We start from the raw sequence: 18,885 nt of genomic DNA, 5'->3' as shown, positions 1-18,885 counted from the left end.
AACTGTTATCACCTGAGTACCAAGCGTAAGTAATAATTGTTACCGACTTTACAATAATTCGAAAAAATTACTAATTAGATACTTTTCGTTTTTCTGGGCACTTTTAAACCTACCGTAGTCTGGCATGTTTATGTTTAAGCCAAATTAAAAAAACCTTGGTTCCAAATAACTTTTTTATCATTTACAAAATATATAATTTTGTGAATATGGGATTTTGTTCTCGGTTTTCTTTTAATTTATATTTAAACTGAAAACTATTTTCCAATTCCTCGTATAGAGCATATTTTCTAATTTCCAGATAGGCGCAATACAATTCCTAAAGTTCAATCTATTCCGACAAAACAGAAAATAATGGTATAGAATCCGACCGATGCGGTAAGCGCTAATTCAAGACATGGCCGATTCTATCAGGGGGCCAGAAATGTAATGTCAGCTATTAGCAGCTCGTAGTTGCAGCACTGCCATTAATTTTACGACTGCTCGACAATATTGAGACAATGTCACAGAATCCTACCGATGTGGTAAGCACAGTTGTAAGACACGGTAGATTCTATCAGGGGGCCAGACGTGTAATGCCGGTTATTAGCAGCTGGTAGTTGCAGCACTACCGTTCATTACAACCGCTCAACAATATTGAGACAATGGCACAGAATCCGCCCGATCCAGTAAGCACAGTTGTAAGACACGGTAGATTCTATCAGGGGGCCAGAAGTGTAATGTTGGATATTAGCAGCTCATAGTTACAGTACTACCATTCATTACAACCGCTCGACAATATTGAGACAGTGGCACAGAATCCGCCCGATCCGATAAGCACAGTTGTAAGACGCGGTCGACAGTATCAGGTGGCCAGAAGTGTAATGTCGGCTATTAGCAGCACTACCATTCATTACAACCGCTCGACAATAGATTGACACAATGGCGCTGTCAGCTCAGTGTTAAAGTTCATCACCGCTAATCGATATTGATGAATGGCTATCACAACCACAAAACATTTCAATCTCGCTTACTTGTTGTAAAATCATTAATGGTTTTAATGAGATATTGTATTAAACATGGTACTATCATATGTTCATTCGTATCGTTTGCACAATATAAATGCACACACTATAAGACACTTTAATTATCATACAATTCAATAGTTCTTGTAAAATTCTAAGAATTCTGTCTAATTTGTTTTAGGGCAACTGTCATTAAACTAGCATTGCTACGGAAAGACAAACAAACTTTTGGTTGCCAATCTTTAAGAGCAGGCTGTACTGACTGCCATCTTCATATAACCCCCTCAAGAACTATTAATCTTCAAAAATTTGTATGACTTTACTTTTAGTAGTCCAACCATAAATAGCACCTAGTCCTTTAAGGACCTTAGCGCTGCTTCCGGAGTAACAGGATATTCTGGATTGGTAAGGTTGGGGGTAGAGGCCGCCTTCTATCGAAATCCATGAGGAAGAATTTAGGGCACTAATCTCAAGTCATATCCCCTCGTAAAAAGGGGATGCTCTGAACCAGCCCTCCAATCAAAGCAAGCAGTGGGTGTCACGCCCTTATGTTGAGGCTGGCAAAAATCTTTGACACTTACAGAACGAACCCCACAAATTCCAAAAGTCATCTCCCGCAGTAGACTAGACTTATATAATTGTCCTTGCACCCCATAATCTCAACATTTGCGGTTAGTAATGTGCCGCTCCTGGACATAAGGTTGCCCAGATTTACGCGACACATCGTTTTTTGCTGTGCCTTGTGGTAGGGTCAACTGGAAGGTATAAACTATCCATAAATGATCCCTGCTGGGTAATTTAGTCCATTAAGTACGCAATTTCCCTGTGCCCTCTAAGACCATCATGGTAAACATAAGGATCTATAAATATCATATATTCTTTAATTTAGATTTTGAATCACTTCCGAAAATTGCTATTAGTATATCTTAGTGTAAATTGCTTTAACAACTTTTCAGTTTACATAAATAATAATTTCGCTGCGCCCTCTAAGATCAAGATGGTAAATAGTACAGATCAATGGGAACATGATACATTCTTAAACCTAGATTTTGAACCACTTTAGTGTAAATTGTGTTACCAACTTCTCACGTTATAAGAACATAAATACCAATTACCCTGCGCCCTTCAAGATCCTCATGGCAAACAGTAAAGATCTGCGTACACAGAACTGATTGTGCTATTGTTGCCTACGCACGGAACCAAGAGCAGGGCAGGGCAAGGTCGAGCTCAATGCCAGGACAGCCAGGTCCGGCTCTGCGTGCAGTTCCTGCTCCTACCCCGGCCAGCCCTTGTCACCCGGGGCACCCGGCGCGGCGGTCCACCTTGTCATATGTCGGACTTCCTGCCTTATCCTCGGCTGCATTTTGAATCACGAAATAAATAAAGTAAAGACAACTTCAGGTTTACGATACAACATAACCTTGGCTCAGTCTCACTTACAGAGGTCATATAACTCCCACCCCGATGAACTTGATACAACTGATAAAAATATCATAATTAAAAAAATATTCTTTGATTTTAAATTCCCTAAATATATTTAAATCCTCTGATATTTTATTCAAGGTAGGAATACCCCACGTGTAACAGCTTCGCCGAAGCTGCTTGCGAAATTTTAAATCTACAGCTGATTTCATTCTCGGGCTGTCCTGCGGTTATCATACAGAAAATAATTTTTATTACCCCCTGACAGAAGAAAGAGAAATGTTGTGACCCTACTGAGTGGTAGTTTATAATGACACAAATTCAAATTTCATAGTTGGACATATACCATCATATGACCCATTCTTGTCTGCGTAAATAAAGTTTAATGTGAAATTTAAAATCTACTGATAAGACCTTTCTCGAGATATCTTGCCACATGATACATTCACACTTTTATTAATTAAGATAGGTCTCGTACCAATGTTCATATAATAAAAGTTCTGGTGACCTTAGGAGGGTAACAATGCAAGAATATGTTAAAATCAAATCTTGTCACCGATTATTACAATTCTATTTGTTTTCTATTAACAAGCTTCCATTCTATTTTTTTTTTAACTTTGTTCTGTGAACCAAAATGTGACATTTCAAAAGCCCATATGATTGTACTTTGTTTGCTTACACGTTTATTTATTCTGCTACTTTATCGTTTCCATCATTGGTTACCCATAAGACCAATGTAAAAATATTCATTAACGTTCAGCCAAACCCCATGGAGTGACATGCATCATTATCGAACTCAGCGTTGCTTGTATAGAAATGAATTTCCTGAAAAACGTTAAGTTCAGAGTTATAGATCAGATATCATACGGAGAAATAAAAATATAAACAGATAGACAGAAATGAAATGTTTCTAGGTTTACAAACAACACAGAAAAGAAACAATTTTATAATAATTTAAAGAAATTTAAAATTCACGTTACCCACTTTACATGTATTTACATTGATTTTTTATGAACTTGCTTTTTTACTAATAGTGTAGTGTAGTATATTATAGTATAGTACACTATGATTGCTTTTCAAGATCAACGTGGTGAGCTCTCTTTTTGTAGAATTTGTGAAGGGTCTGTTTTGGTCGTTCGTCTGTGTCGATGCATGAATGTGTGTGTTTTTGACTGTAACTTTTAAGGAACTAGTCAATTAAAAAAAAAAAAAACTATAATTTTCATTTAGTTTTTAACAATTTTGTTACTAAGGGTACTAATTCAAATTCAATAAATATTCGTAAATATAAGCTTATTACCTTTAAACTTATTACATAGATATAGGCTTTTTCAAAGTCTTTGGAAACGATTAAATAAACGAGTATTAGAACGAAAAATTATAAAATCTTATTAAAATAATATTTTGAAATAATATTTGTAAATTTCTTGTTTTTTATAACAAAGATATGTGTAATAAGTATACCAAAATCTAATTCTGTTTTACCTGCCCCGTGAAGGTTATGAAAAATTCTATGCCAGATACAGTGAAAATAATTAGTGAAAGTCTTGAAAAATGTGTCGTCATGATATTCTGCCTATACCGATAAGAAAACTATGGTTGAGAACATGGCTTCACCGACGTATTTATCACTTTGACCAGAACAGTGTATAATCACGGGCACACTTTCGAGCTGAAAATGAGTGCCCAGTAAGAAAATCTCTTGGAGGAAACAGTTTAGCTACTGGAGTGGAAAGCATGTAGTTGCTACGTCCGCTCCTGACTTCCTGAGGCAGCCGAAGCGGCAAAAGCGACATTAATTTTGCTCTTACTCATATTCTTTACTCGTTATTCGCGGGGGGGAGGGGTGGGGGCGCGGCCAGGGCCGCAGGTGGAGATTGATGATGTGGGGACGAGTGAAAGTTAGAGGGGGTGTGACGGGTGTTTCTGGGTTACTAACGTCAGTTCCAATGCCGCTCTGAAGAACAATGGGGATAATCAGCTGATTTTACTCTATATCACTGCCACTTGAGTCGGAGAGACGACAAGGGAGTGAAAGGTTGACATGTGTAATTAGAATTAATTCCTCTTCGGTATTGTAATTAATTTTCGACCCCATATTGATTGATAGATTTGATTTGTTATGGACGTTCATTTCGTATTGGCATTTGCATCAGATAGTAATTTGTAGTTGAAAGTGAAGACAATTAATCACGCTTATAGAAACTTTTGTAATAAAACAATTGATTATTTACATTAAAACTTTTATAAAATTGTGTCAAATAATATTTTACTGGTATATAATATATTACTAATTGTAATTTCAATGTATACTGTTTTACGCTTATTACAACACAAGAACTTGTATAAGTGTCAGATACACAATAATTAATTACTTAACAAGGCGCGGCTAACAATTTATATTATAAACAAAGTGTATTTATTGTGAGTTGGGTTTACATGTTAAATTATCACGTTCCCACATTACACTAGTCACGATACTAAAATGTAATCTAGTCTATTGTACAAAAATAGGTCATGAATTGAGACAAATTCTCGTATTTAAAAATAACGTGATATTTAAAAGGCTCTAATGGGAATAACACATTATCCTTGGGGTTTCATCCCTCAAAATTGTGAAAATCTGTGACAAAAGAATTAATATGATGAGTGACAAAAAATGTTTCCAAAATTCTGATTGATGTTGAAAATAAAAATTTTAATTATAAATATTTGTCATAATATATAGTATTCGTGAGATATTGTTAATAAATAGTTTTAGTACGCTAATTTATAAATTAATATTTCTTGACAAAATCATTAGTGCTTATATTAGTCCTGGTTGTGTACTTATATCGTACATGAATATTTAAATGTTTAATATCCTTCTGTATTTGATTGATTTGATGATATTTTATTGCCAAATAACTATTACTTACCCTTAATAGACATTAGAATAATTATTTAATATAATCTTATGTATACACTTTCAAATCCATTATTGATTCCAATGGGGTTATTTGGTTAACTTCTCAGTTGAAGAATAGTAATTAAAATATAAATATTCATAGTCGTGAACAAACGAATTATCATCATACAATGAACTCGAGAAGTAACACACACAGTGAATTGCTCACAGAATCAAATTAAGGAAATTGATGCAAAATTTTACACCTTTCACTCAGACAAGCCAAACAATGACTTGTTGCTCTCAGCCATGTCAACAGTGAAAGTGGCTATAAAGTTAGTCTACAGCGTTATATTGTCCAACGCGCGTGCGCTGTTTCAGAGTTGCGCCACAATTCGTTCGGGCCGCGCTGCACTACGCCTGCGCATTACAGACTATAGACGTGCGTCTGCGCCGTTCTCTCGAAGACAGACTGTGTCCGGACATTCAACCGACTTCTTCTACGTTTGCGTGCCCATTCAATACCGCAATACCGCTGTTCTTTGCCTGTGGAACGTATCCATTACTTTTGTTATGTTACAGGCAAGCAAAAACCGCTACCAAATCTAGTCCAGTTTCAACAGTTTCCTAGACTATTGAAGGCTAAGGATGTACTTTTGGTAAAGCGACCGGGAGGATATAATGTGGCTGGATTTGAACCGAACCAATTTCAATATTAAGTAACTATCGCGTTTAACCCCTAATGGCCTGATAGTAATATGTGAGGTCAGTAACCGCATTGAAATTGAACACAGAGTTGTGAATTTTAACAAGTGTAACCCTATAGTAAAAAACGTAACCTCATAAAAGAAAATAGTTCATAGGTAACAGAATGGTTATTTCATAATTCAAGCATGCATATGTCTAATACTGCGAAGACAAAGGACCACTTCATTAGGTTCAGCAATATAAATCCCTAATATTGCATGATGTGTGCGAAGTTAATAGTAGGTACGAATTTATTCAGTTTGGTTGGAAGTGTTCATCAAACGTTGTTATTTATAATATATCTGGTAAAAAATATTTATAATTCATATACACACACTTCTTCTACACGTTTTATTTTCATTGGACCTATGTAACTAATGTACTGCCATATTAAAATATAAAAAAAAACAAAGAATTGCTGTCCAGTTTTATTAACTAATTAGTAAAAATACTTACATATTTAAGAAAATATGAGTAACAGCAGTTACCGTACATCTTTTGCCACCGTTACATGTTACACGCTTGGGCTCCCAGGTAATCTTTTGACGTGTAATATGTTCTTTTATATGAAGTTTGTTTTTAGAAGTTTATTGATTTGTGCATGCATATCCTTATTTCTTAAAGCCCTTAAACACCTTAAGAAGAGGGTAGATATAAATCCTCGAAACGTGGGTTCTATCTTTATAATTTAAAGGTTGGAAATGTGTGATATCATGTTATCCTTTCAAAGTACCCGCTGTCAATATTAAACGTCAAACGAAACAATACTAGGATTTCCAGAAAAATTTAAACTGTATAGTATACAATTTTGTAACCTGCATACAAAATGGCAATGTGCATATGACAGAATGGCTAGTCAAAAAACAATGGTCTAGGAAAACTGCCAATTTCCCGTAACAAAATCGACCTTTTGCAACAAAGTCCGGTGATCTCCGAGCGTAAACACCGAGCAGAATCAGAAATCGTTCAGGTGTGCAAAATGTGAGCAGTTCGGGTGCATTACTGTAATGACAGTTTTCACTGTCGCTGCCGCCGCCGCCCTCCGCCTCTCTGGAGGATGGATGTGAAAGTCCGCAAATTGTAACCTACCGGCAGACTACGAGAGCGGTGTAACCTGATAATAATGGTGGTAATAGTCGGTGGACGTGGGGTCATCGGTCAGGGGTCGACTGTAATAGCGAAGCTGCTGACGGACGAACTACTGTACACGTAGGGGGATGGTCGGGGTCAAAGTGTTTCTCTTTCGATTACTACACACCTTTTAAATCTTTAACACTTGCCTTATTTTTATTAGTGTAGCAGATATGTATGTGTATAGAGACAAATTTCAACCAAATTTCCTTGTAGGTCTAAACAAATTTTGGTTTGAAGAGATTTAATTAATGAATAAAGGAAAATACTTATTTATCAGTTGAAGATTTGGACCCCTCACAAAACCATTCTTACTTGTACTCTAACAATTTTAAATATAAAAAAATCAAAAATATATTTTGCCATGAGTGGAAATAAAAAAGTACTTATAAAGTGTAATAATGTTACCGAGGATGATTGGAGATTCATAGGGTTACATTAAAATAGTATAAATTTTATACAAAATGCACTAATTTGAAAGGATGCATATTCAAAAAGCAATGTTGTAGAACGATTCAAAACACTACTAATAATAAAGTTTTTAAGTATAGAATAGTATGTTAATATTTAACTTACATTGCACACTTAGTTTTTACTTAAAACACATTTTTCCTTGTGTTGTAACTTCACTCCTCTCAGGGTTCTGTAAACATTAAGTCAGAGTTCCTATAAATTAAATATGGACGTACAAAATGCTGAAGCAATTTAGGTCTAGAATATATATTTATTTATTTGAATAACTTCGGTGGAAAAAATCACGATTACCCATAGTAACACTAAGACGTATATAATGCATATCTGAATAATGAAGTAACTAAAATAATTACAAATTAAATCATTGTGTACAAAATGAAATAGTGACGTAATTGATAATTGTGTAAGATTTTATGATAATACTAATCTACACACTAGCACTAAATATTTCAAAATCCCAGTGAGCTCTAACGATCTGGAATGAAACTTGGACGACAGTAAAAACTTGTCTTGCCTAATGTCAATTCATCCCACTTTGATCGGCGATGCAACATCTCACAAGCTGAAGGTCGCGCGCCCACCGCGGCCGGTTAGACGCCCGAACGCCCGATAGACGACTCACTGGTGACGTCTCGTATCCAATCCATCTTCACCGGTGTGCCACCGCCTGGGCGCATTACCTATCCTTACCTGAGGGCATCGTTAAAAGAGATGACGATACCGCCCAGTACATCTATCCTTTTTGTTGGTACGTAAAATCATTTTGAAACACTCGATAGGCAACCGTACCTGACGATAAAAAATCTTTGCATTTAACGATCTCAAAATGACGTCATAGGATATGATTCTAAATATAGTGAGATGTGTCATTGTTTTGGTACTAAAAATATCCTTCCTTCTGATGTTGAGAGAAACGTTCTCTGTGCTTCATATCTAAGAAATGTCAAAATCTTCCAAAGTCATAAAGGCAATTTCTTCTTTTAGACCAAGTTGTATTGTCAAATGAGAAAATGTGTTAAAACCTCGGCCAACTTTTGTGAGTTGGTCTATCATACTGACCGTTTCATAAAGGTGTCAGCTTTGTTTTTAATGCTATACAGTGTGCAAAAATGCCCTTAACAACAAAAAACTTTTCTTCGTTATCTCTCAGACAGAATTAAAAAAAATATTATAACTCACCTTTGCAAATCTGTGCATTTCCATTATGCCCCGACAGGTTCTTGTTGAAATCTTTGTTTCACAGTCTGAGCAGTAATTCTTCATAAAATATTTCAGAAACTATTTCTAGAGTTCTAGAGACTAGAGAAATTTCTTCTATGGATTCCTCACGGTCCAAATTAAGAAGTCTTTTGATTTTGGGGTGAAAAGGTCGAGGGACGTTAAACTTACCTTTAGAGACAGTTTGCAAAAGACTCGTTATGTTCTGTCGGGTCCTTCTCTTGTATCGATTTATTGTAACGAAGTTTGTATTGATGTAACTTAGAGCGTTTGTTATTGTTGTAATTGTGTTTGCAATATATTTTAATCAATAAAATTGTTCATGACAGTGTCGAATAAACTACATTGACAGTAAAACTCGTTTAGTAAACAGAATTTGATAACGTTTACCAAACCTTATTGTAATAATTATGCAGATTTCTATATTTTACATACGTGATATATAATAAATATATAAGTAGCTCCTAACTTTTATCATTCTCTGATCATTACGAAAAATGACATTTCCAAAATTGTATTAATATACAAAACAACTTATTGCTGATTTTTGCTTAGGTTGTGGGGTAACAATAAATAATTTACGCATCAATACGTGTTTCCATCGGAGTCTTCAAGGCCTAATTTGAATTTATTACATTATATTTCTTTACGACCTTGCAATAAATTGTGAATGTGACATTATTCAGTACAGTTGAGATAGATACAGTGTTCCAGACCATATAATTAAATATGAAGCTGAAGAGCACGCGTTACGAGCAGAACCGTCCGTGATGCAAGTGACAGACCCTGATGGCGGCCTTGCCCGAGGTCCAAGGGCGTGGTCCCGGGCGGTTCTCTTTTTGTATCAATCGGCTCGCCTACAGAGCCATCGCAAGCAGAGCAGGTTTCTTCCCTCACTTCGCACGAGATAAGCCGAGGCTAAGGTAGCACACTCTGGTAATTGTCGGGTCGTTTTCAAGCTGGAATAAAGTCCAGAGCCTTGCCGGAGGCTGCTGAAGAGTAACGAGCCTAGCCGAAACTTGTAACTGGTCATTATAGGCTGATCTGTGCGGAATCAGATATAGATGAAATATTTTCTCTTGATGAAAAAGCTCCTTCTTTGTTTAAGTGGCTAAAACTTATTGTTATACTCGACCATACTTTTCAGTTCCCATTTTGTCAGTCACAACGATTTTGTATGGATTAAAAATGTTAACCTAGATCGTAGTTACGTGTTAGATTAGTTATCTACCTGAGGAAGAGGGCAGATTCCAGATTTAAAAATGTAGTGTTACTGATTTATTTATATCACTGTACGATGCGTTACTTTGACAAAAAGTTTACAATATACTCTTAAGCAAATAAGTCTCAAAATAAGTTAGAGTTAAAAAAATATTCACAAGTTGGTGTAACATATGTTAATAACATTTAAATTATTAAATGAAACTTCACAATTTGCATGGTTACTACATGCTGTAAAACAGGTTTGCAAGAATATGAATGTAATGCGAATATTGAGTTTAGCCTTTTTCACCATTCGTCTAGTGTACCATCTGACAGTGATACAGATTTGACTCCTGGAGTCTGAAAAGATCCAAAATGTCAGTGACGAAGACGTTCAAGACGAACTCTTTTCACCGTTTCGCCATCAAAAACACATAAAGTACAAAGGAGTTATGTCTGTTTACCCAGCAGCCATCCAAAGCAATCTACGTGGAGAGGTGTTCAACTGAGTGCCCTATGATGTTTTAGGCACGATCCAAAAGCACGGAGAAGGATTCGGGGTTTCTACACTTAATATAGCTTTGTCAAGATGTGTCCATTGATTTGATATATAAAATATTAATATATTTTACAAGTATATATTATCAGACAAGGATAACAAAAACCGATTGCAATTCTGCAAACATCATGTTGGTACCCGTGTTTTCTATAGCAGTTCCTTAACAACCACCGTTTCCGCTACAGAGAAGGGTTTCAAGCGGAAGACGTCGCGGCGACGTGTACGTGATTCGCTTGAGATGCAAGACTAGCAGGAGCGTTGTCCTGGAGTCCGGCTCCAGCAGTCACTCAAAGTTCAATGTCACTCCCGTATTCTGGCATTTCTTCTGCTGGAACTGTCCAAATCCTTGACATTCAGATGAGATCACGATCCAGTACGTGTTGCCATTCGGCAACTCGGGCGTCTCTCTTGGCTGAAATTGGCTTCCTCATGTTTCCCTTTGATACATGTTTCCTCATACATGTCCTTTGATAATGTAACAAAATTATGTGTCTCGGTCGGAAAGAAGTTGGATGTTGATATGGATATCATCGAATTAAATTTTCACATTATGGCATATCACTATATTCTAAAAAGCTAATGTTGTATGCAAAATCTGTCTAATATGATATTCTAATTAAATAGAACACTATTGTTTGCAAAACATTTGTGGCATAAGTCCTATTAATTTTAAAGATATTACTTTTTAAGGTTTAAATAATGAGATTCATATCTATTATTACTTGTATTAAATAAAGCAGAACTGAAAGAGTTTTCCCTAATGAGACATTATTTTAAGACAGGTTGACAAACCTCCAAATACGGGTGGAAATCCCTTCCTCCCAAATACCTTCCAGCGTTTTGGCTAAATAATTCCTTACTGAATGTTTTTAACTTATTATGTTGGTAGTATATAGTTTGGAGACTACATAAATAATCAGTGTTAACTTTAAATAATTAACTTACCGTTTTGTAGAATAAACTGTTAATCATATGTATTGTTAAATCGTTTACCCATCAACAATAACACAGTAGTCGATTTATGCTATTGCCAGTATAATATCATATGATCGTCCAACTTATTACATCATAATCATATTGTATATTTGCTACTTGTGAACGTTATCTTATCTTATTTTTTATCCTTACGCTGTCCTGTTATTGAATTGTGACGTCATCACTTCCTACTTATTCAAATGACAGTTGGCTCTACTGATCGGCTATTACGTGTGTCGCAGAGCGGTTTGCCTTCTGCCAGAGCTTATGCTGAATAGTATTATGGAAAAGCTAATTCCTGTTATAAATATTTATTGGTTTTAATGAGGTTGGCTGAATTTTTTATAACCACCTCATTGACTTTTAAACATCTCAGTAACAACGCACTTCGAATACACTTTAATACTTTATACTTTTGCTTACATTCTAAAGAGGATTCTAAATGACTATGAGTGATGACTTTTGGTATTTATACATTGTACGAATATTTGGATTGTAGCAGAGTTATGTTTAGTGAGCACCATACTTGCTGTGTCATTTCGTCAATATATGAACTAAAGAACACACTTCATTATATATAAGAGATACACTTACGAGCCTTTTTGGAAATTGGTTAATACTAAACAAGAGTGAGGTTAATACTGGGGTATTCAGCGGCGAATACGTTCGGGATTCAAAGCTTGTGTTGTGATTTGGCCATTTTTTCGTTTCATATTATTATTATCTTTGCTATTTTGGGTTTATGCTATCATTTTTTATTATTTCCTATTCTGTACTCTTATACAGCGCTAATTTTATGTATATGTGTATTATTCGGTTACCATATTATAGTCTCTGGCTATTCTGTTGCTTATTATATTGTTATAGATTATGTATATTTATTATTGTTTATTGTTATGCACAGTTATATTGTCGCATTGTATTTATCTGTGCAACTGCATGTTACCTAATTTATAGCTAACGAACATGATAACTTACCTTTTTCTTTTTAGATTGTTAGTACAGTTTTGTTGCAAAGTAGCACACTAATGCATGCTAGACTGATTCCATGTCATTACAATTTTTAGTAGCTATTCTTAGCGATTCGGCTGATAGTGACAGCAGTACGGTTTACTCTGTATATTTCCTCTTCTGTCACTGCCATCTTACTGTCATATTGTAGATACAGTATAAATGATTCATCTAGCCTAGTGTGTCAAATACATAAATAAAGACAGTGTGGTTTTTAACTCAGAATATGGATTTTCAATAGTAAATATTTTGAAGGTGGTTATTTATACTTCAGTGGCATTTTCAATCGATTACACAAAATAACTATACAATCCGTTTGCAAATTTTTGTTGACTTTTCTGCGAATCGAACGTGTGACCTGTCGGTTTGGTCAAACATTTCATGGAAACAAAACTACTCTGAAGATTGATAGAAGTATAAAATGACTAGCGTGGGATTAACTGCCTGGATATCAAATTCTCTTCCTCCAAACCATCATAGTCCAGAATTTTATTACTCGTATAAATCTTACAGTTCCATAAAATATATGACAAAAACTGCTATCTCTCCTAAAGATCTGAAAGGATCGAAAGGAATGTAGATTTTGAGATGATAAAGTTAGATAACTGAGGAGATGTTGATGCAGTCGGTTGGCAAAGCTCCAGTAGTCCCGTGGCCTGGTCGACCTTGAAGGCCAGGCAAAGTAGCGGGTCCCTGGTGATAGAGGTAATCTTGTAGTAACGTTGCAAAAGCAGTACTTGACATGTTGAAGTAAACGTATTCACCAGAGTTCCGGGAGAGGCCACAGATTTGTCAGCACATCTGGCTCGCTTCCAGGGTTTCCAAATGTTGGCTACCTTGATGACTGGCCAAGACATGGTTTATTGTAATATTGGCAATTGCAAGAGAGCTTGTTGTGGCTCAATTGGTAGACATTTTGTAATTGCCTTGATGAATGAACAACATTATTTATTACAAAGTATCATATTTGCTATCAAATATGGAAAAAGTTATCACATTACCTTCATAAATGATACGTTTTTTTGGTCTATCGAAATCCATGAGGAAGAATTAGGGCACTACATCTCAAAGTCATGTCTCCCCCGAAGAAGGGGAGACCAGCTCTGAACCAGCATCTCCAGTAAAAGTAGGCAGGGGGGTAGCACACTCTTGTTTAGACTAGCAAGAATCTCTGAGGTTAGGGAACAAACTCCAAACTCCACCAACTTAAACAGTCATCTCCCACAGTAGACTAGACCTATCGAATTGCCCATGAACCCCAGAATCACGACATTTGCGGTTAGTGATGTGCCGCTCCTAGACATCCATAAGGTTGCTCAGATTTAAGTGACACATCGGTTTTTGCTGTGCCCAGTGGTGGGTTTAACTGAAAGGTATAAACCAGCCAGAAGTGATCCCTGCTGGGTTAGATGATACGTTACGAACAGCACTTGATTAAGCTCAATGACGAATTGTCTTTGGGTGTGGCCATTTTAAAAATAAATAGTTCGTTAATGTATATTCATATTTTTTATTTACAATGCTGAAACAAGCACTGAGTAACCTGGACTTATATACAAAAACAATGCCTTTACTAAGATAAATTAAAAGATTCCTTGTCAATGCTCTACACATCTCTACAATTTTGTGAACAGAAGAAATCAAATATGACTGACTGCAAGAGTTTGTGCAAACTGTTGAAATTTTATAATTAATCTTTTACGAAATACTGCATCATGCAATCCTTCCACGCCACTCCTTTTATTTAAATTTACGCTCGGCGCCTGCCTGGCTGATTCAGTCCTGTGCCAAACCGGTTCCTCACAGCTCTACCGACAACATCCAAATAAGGCAGGCTACCACCGACGAGGTTTTAATGAAGGCGGTAATACCGCGTGAAAAGTGCGTAGCGGCAGATAGATGCGTGGGAGGGGATGACACACGCACCCGAACGGCTGCCCACGCACTCGCAGATTGTGCGTACGTATATCAATGTACAGTTATAATAGGTCAGACCGATGCGTGTAGGACTGTGGCGGCACCGCTAGCGTTCCATGGCGTCTAGCAGGCGCTGGCCACCGCGTGCCCACGCAGCTGTAGCTATATTGCCTATCAGCGCCTAATTGTTGCTCCGCACGCAAAATAGTATCGCATTCTGGTTTGTTTATGTCAGACAATGTTATTTTTACACTGCTCGAATACTGTTATATAGCAGGGATCCAACTGGATATCTGTTAAGGTCAGTCATACCGTGACAGGCCTTGAATGCTATAGTAATAATGCTCTTCTAATTCGGTGTAGAAGAATTCTACTCACGAAGCACTATCATAACTGTTAAATTTACGAATGATTCTTCAACTGATACTGTTATACAATGATCTAGAGATAATACGTAGATAACTCAAACTTCATGCCAAATTTTTAAAATATTACCTCATGCTTTTTAAATAATATATGTAAGTTTTGTTAATATTGTTTGGATTTTACAGTATCGTATTGATTACCAGATATGCAGTATTCTGTTGCAGATATTTTTCCTGTATTAACAGCATCGTTTTTGTAAATATTCCATACATACCTTAGTATACCTAATACAAAAAATGTTTTCGGCATTAGATTACATTTAACTTAATTACATTACATTTGTAAATTTAAAAAAATGAATAATGTTAATTTTTTAATGCAAATCAGTATGATAATATGTCAGAAAAATAAAAACCTACTTTACTCGTATTACAGCAGAGCATGATCACTGAATAAATTATTGTAACACATTGATAAAGTATGATTTGTAATTTCAATAAGAAATCATAATATTGCTAGTTCACTTTTTGACATTACCAAAACCGAAAAGTGTGTTACTCTAAAATTTAAGTTTAGAACGTTTTAGTGAAGTTAATTAGAAATTTTATATAAGAATGAATCCATATAGTTTACATTATATGTGGGTTTTTAACAGGTCTCTGCCCTGAAACCGTTCATCAAATTACTTAGAGGAACAATTACTTAGGCAGTTTTTTTTGTTAAAGCGTGAAAAAGTCACCTCAAACAGGGTTTCGAACGCGATTCCCTAGGGCGATACCCTGCAGGGATAGCTGGGTTTTGTGTGTGCTTTGGTAGTTTTTGGGTTTTGTGTATTTTATTCATTTGAATATAAAGAAAAACAGATGGTATCGAGTATTGATTGATTTCAGGTTTCCATCTGCTAATGTTCAATAATTTAAAGAAACTTGAGATCTCATTAACAAAAATGTATTACCCGACGAAATACTCCAAACGACAAATTCTTCACGTTAAGGTCAAAGTTGCAGTACTATACAACCACAGTTACATTTAACCAGTTAAAGTAAATAATCATTAAATGACGAAGTTAAATCTTCTACAGGCCAACGCCAGAATACCTATGATACGCTAGAACGGCGCATTGATTTATTCCGTGAAGAACGTAAGTTGAAGGAAACAGAAGCAAGTGGTAAACAGTATTCTCCATTTACGTCTGTGCGGAAATAGATTGGCGCAAAGCCAGGTCACGTGACCTTGACAGTAACCGTTGTTATCAGCGCGATTATCTCCGAGGTGACCTTAAACTTTGCGACACGATGACGTGACGATCGGACACTCCCGCGGTCGCACTGTGTGTAATGATTTCATTGGAGTGGGGAAATCGCGATTATCACATCTGGGCGTTTTTATGTCTGATTGTTCATGTTTTAATGGGGTGTTAAATAAAAATTGCAGATAGCTTATGTTGTGTAATGCCAGCCATAGTGGGTGTCATGAAAGAAAAAACGGTACATTTTATATAACACAATGATTGGCAATTAAGTTCAATACCTTTCCATAACTTGTATTAGTATTTTTACTCGTGTGTCAAATCAACTGGTTGATAATATTATTAGTTTAATTTATATTGTAGAATGGTACTGCGTTTAATACGATACAATCATCATTCATAAAAAGTAGGTCTATATTAATTCATAAGAGTACATTAATAAAATATATTTTAACTTAGAAGAAATTGGTTAACTTATATATATTAAATGGTCTTCAGTATTGCAAAGTAATTCTTGGACTAACACGCTTCGTAATCCGTATTTGCATTGTGAAATATTTAAGTGTACATTGTGTCAAAGTTGTTGTCACAAAATAAAAAAAAAAAATTATACCCTTAGAACTAATTTAACAATCGTTTTGTTTTAATATAGCACTCGAAAATAAAAACATGATATTATCTGAAAGAGTCACTTATAAAACAGGAAAAGGATTAATACTTACCCAATAATATTACACCAATCTAAATTAAATTCAAGTCCTATTCAAATAACATAAGTACTTTTAAACAATAAAAAACACGTTTTTTATGAATGAAGAAGTTTGTTTATAGTTTGTAGAACTAAGCAGTAAAAGTATACTTCATTGATAACTAATTATCTGTTTAGATCAAATGATAGGATCACAAAGCGTAACCCAACACTTGCTGTTATATTACACGAGTTCTATTTCGTAATATTTTCACACAAATAAAAGAAATCAAAAATTTATTAATTTAATATTATCAATGTAAAGAAACGTGAGGAGGAGAAAGGTATCCTAGCGAATCGTGTAGATTCATCATTAAGAAGTTGTGTAAGAAATCAATGTGCTGAAAATATAGTAGGAGAGACTACCTAGATAGCCGCCTAAAGTGTAGGTAAGGCGTCATAGGGGCAAGGAAGTCTAGCACGCCCAGAACTATCGTGACTCACCGGTCAATGGCAAGCCTGGAAGGCCGGGCCGGGCTGCAATTCTGCGCGCGCGCCTGCGCGGCATCAACTTCTATACCAATCACAAACTCCTGTGGAGACTTTAACGTTGGGTATCACTGGTGGTCCCCATTTGTTAGTAATATCCATATCCGTGTAGCTTACTTTATGTTTCTTTTAGCTCCAATAATGTTGTTGATCAGAATGTATAAGCGGGGGTAACTGAGTAATTGTATAACACACAGTAACTTGAATAATTTAAAAGAATGTGCTTGGCATGTTACCACATAATCATTTGTCTGCCCAACTTGGACTTATTCGGTTTAAAACACTTATTTATTTCTAAGTAAAGAAGTTTTTTCTAAGTAAGGAAGTTTGAAAGCAAGATTCTGGCCTATTTACTTAATTCTACGCTTCCAAATTTTCGGTAGAACATATAAACACCTAACTACAATGATCAAAAATATGATTTAGAAATAAGTTCAACATAACTTGAATAGAAATGTTAAAAGGCGGTTTTATTGAAACAATCTTGAATTTTACCTCATAACGATAATGTATCACTTTAAAAACTTTACTCCCATATTTAAGATTTTAAAGTTACAAAAGGTGTCTCATTAAAAAATATTAATAATAATATGCAACCTAATGGTTTTTATTTATTTTTTGTGAAGTGTGTACTTTAGATTTTTAAATGATTAAGTAAAACAATTAATATTGTTCTGAAAAATCAATACAACTATCGAAAAAGCTAAAACCTTTAGCACGCGTATTAGCCATGCCTTTAAAATATCTTTTATAAGTCTATACTACAAGTAATGGGAAAATAATTGAAGTTTAGCAACATTCTTTGAGGGCTAACATCAAGAGAACAGTCGGCTGTTAAGATTGGGAAGGCATATATCATGAAATGAAAGAATAGCATACAATAATTTCTGACTAGCCTTTTTATTATAGTAATAATCATTGGAGAGCTGTTAAAAATACACATTCATTATAATGCATCCAAAAGATGACCATTAAGTCAAAATGTGACTAAAAATATTCCCAGAAAGAATAGAAATAGAGTCGAAATTGGTGCAAATCCCGGAGCGAGCGCACGCACACAAACCGTGTCCGACACGGCCGCGATGCGAGCCGCCGGTGACAAGTGGGGCTTGCATAACGGCAATTACCATTCCGAGCAGTTTTAACAAATTACACAACCGCTTTTAGTCAGGCACAAACTTGATCAAGATCACGCGAGGTTAGGCCTGGTTTCACATGTGAGTGCTGTTCAGACTTACTATTCTAGTTATTTATTTACCTAAGTCAGAACTTAAAGTAAATAACTTTTTCTTTAGTAGTAGGACTATTTCTTTTGGCGGAATATGGATGTATGTTTTGCTTGGGGAATAAATGTCGTTTCGCGTGACAGAACGTCACGCATGTTTATGTTTTCAACATGCTTTCAAAGTAGAATGACAGCTTTACCAAAACGGAAACCAAACCGTTATATAAACATCTGATCTGGGCTAACATCCCACTGAAACTAGC

The 18,885-nt window shown here is 35.6% G+C and overlaps 1 protein-coding gene across 5 annotated transcripts in view; it reads left to right on the top strand.

Moving 5' to 3' along the window:
* Positions 1-18,885, top strand: part of LOC124362102 — a 265,442-nt gene that overhangs the window by 191,806 nt on the left and 54,751 nt on the right. The gene's annotated exons all lie outside the window — the stretch shown is intronic.

This window comes from Homalodisca vitripennis, chromosome 5 (assembly GCF_021130785.1).
Source record: "Homalodisca vitripennis isolate AUS2020 chromosome 5, UT_GWSS_2.1, whole genome shotgun sequence".
Lineage (NCBI taxonomy): Eukaryota > Metazoa > Arthropoda > Insecta > Hemiptera > Cicadellidae > Homalodisca > Homalodisca vitripennis.
The sequence above is the reverse complement of the archived record's forward strand: the minus strand, read 5'-3'. Positions and strand labels throughout refer to the sequence as shown.